Raw genomic sequence first — 2,500 nt, 5'->3', positions numbered from 1 at the left:
GCGTGCGTGCGTGCGTGCGTGCGTGCGTGCGTGCGTGTGTGTGCATGCATGTGTGGAATGTGGATGTATGTGTGTGTGTGTTGGATGATGGGTTCAGGAGGAGTTGTGTCTGGGGGTGGACTGGTGTGAGGGTTGAGGGGTGTTGGTAGAGGGACCAGGGTGGGTAGTCTGACTGCATTGATGTACAGCTGGGTTGGCACCCTCTACTCTGAAGTTGGGAGGGGCCCCAGGCCATTTTTTAAAAATATATATTTTTTGGTCTTTTATTAGTTTATTTATGATAGGACAGTGAGAGACTGGACAGGAAACGAAAGAGGAGAGAGAGATGGGAAAGGTTCAGCAAAGGACCCAGGTCGGAATCGAACCCGGGTCGCCGACGTAGCAGCCCAGTGCCCTACCAGAGAGAGTAGAGAGAGAGAGAGGTTCCATTGGCCCATTGATTACGGGTTCTACAATTGCAAGGGGGAGGGGGGGGAATCCCCCTTTAGGCAGACCTTAGTACTGTTCTATTCAATGCTAGGAGTATTATGACACGCCCCTTTAGGCAGACCGGAACCTGGTCATGTTAGGTGCCCATAGCAACCTATTACATTGGCATATCTCTATATACTTAAAGAATCTCTGGCCCTACCCTACCATTAGAGTCTGGTAGGGTCAGACATGGAGTTAAAGAGTAAAAAGGAGAGCAGGTCGGAGAAAAACATACAGTACCGTATAATGGGATATGAATATGGAGAAGAGGATGTGTGATCATCTAGTATACACAGCTGCCAAAAATATGAACACTTCAAACCTTCTGTCTCTATTACTGTTATAATTTTTTTGAGTTATTGTCCTAAGTAAAGCATCTGTTAAATGGCACCTATTGATGCAGCGGTGTTAATACTTTTCTCTGATGCTTGTTTTCTTAAGACGGAGAAGGAGTCGTCTTCACTGTTTAACATTAGATTCCCCGGATTACCATTCCTAAGGAGTTTCAACAAAGACTCTGATGGATGTCTTTCATTAGTCATAAGAAATGACTGCAAGCAGGTGTGGTCTCTTCCCACTCATTATTTTGTGTTTTTGTGTGAAGAATGTGAGTCTCTTTCACTTAAGTCAAGTCAAGTAGTTAATTATACTCAATAAATAAATAATCCCCATCGGAGAGCAGATGAGAACACCGTGATATTTTTCTTTTACAAACCCCAACTCCGATGAAGTTGGGACGTTTGGTAAACAGTGAATAAAATCAAAATGCTATCATTTTCAAAACATTCAATCTATTCATTAGATGGAGAATAGTGAAAAGACAACATATTAAGTGTTAAAACTGAGAAAAAATATTGTTTTGGGGGACATATGTACTCATTTCTAATTTGATAAATCCAACACGTCTCAAAAGAGTTGGGACGGGGACAATAAATGGCAGCAAATGTCGAGGAAGACTAAAAACAAAACAAAAGACAACACTTAACAGTTAAATACATTAACCGATGAGATGATTTTATATAAAAAACAGTGTTAATTCCTATCTTGGACATGATTTCACCAGCTTAAATGGTGGGTGTATTCCTTGTCATGTTTTGCAATGTTTTCCTTTCTGTAGTGCTTACAGTGTGACAGGTCTTGACCAAAAACCCACCATTGTATCACCTGCTGGTCCTTATGATGGAGCCAAACTGTTAAAACATAGTAGAGAATGCAATTTGACCTTACTATGTGGCAGTAATCGAAGATCTCCCTTCAAAATATAATGCATGAGTGGCTTTTCATGCTGTTTAAAACCCATGTATACCATTCAGCACTGTATTTAACTCTACAGATGAGTGAGAACATCTTAACCAATGCACTACTGCACCCGTATGCCATCATGGAGGCTGACTTTTGAAGCTAGCACTAACACAAGTTGAATGGTCCATTTTTACTGTAGCACAGGATGTGCAATGCTCTATTATTGTCAAAAAGAATGGACTTCTACAACTTCTGCTGACTTCTGTAAGCAAAGGACAGTTTCCCATGTCTTCTGGGTCTATTTCAAGTGAGCTCAGGTGCTTAGGAGAATGTTACACCCCTGTATCATTTTCATGCACTAAGCATTCTTAATATGGTAAATTTTCAATAGCTCTAGCACTCCAGGAATTAGAGTGAGACTACAGCCAATATATATTTCATGTCATGAACCTATACAATGATTTTAGTAACAAAAATATGTCTTATATACATTCAATCGTGGTAAATCAAAGGGAATTCAAAAATGTATGTAATAACTATGGTAATTATTCCCTTTGCATCTTTAATTCTGAGTGACTCAGCCTCTCTGTGATGATCTTATACCTGGACACCTATATTGTCCGTCAGTACAATTCATTTTGAAATGTTCTTCTTTGTTGTTTTATCTTATTTGGATGTTTACTAAATTTCACTGATCCCCGTCCCAACTCTTTTGAGACGTGTTGGATTTATCAAATTAGAAATGAGTACATATGTCCCCCAAAACAATATTTTTTCTCGGTTTTAA

Source organism: Engraulis encrasicolus, chromosome 2 (genome assembly GCF_034702125.1).
Source record: "Engraulis encrasicolus isolate BLACKSEA-1 chromosome 2, IST_EnEncr_1.0, whole genome shotgun sequence".
In the NCBI taxonomy this organism is placed as follows: Eukaryota; Metazoa; Chordata; class Actinopteri; order Clupeiformes; family Engraulidae; genus Engraulis; species Engraulis encrasicolus.
The sequence above is the reverse complement of the archived record's forward strand: the minus strand, read 5'-3'. Positions refer to the sequence as shown.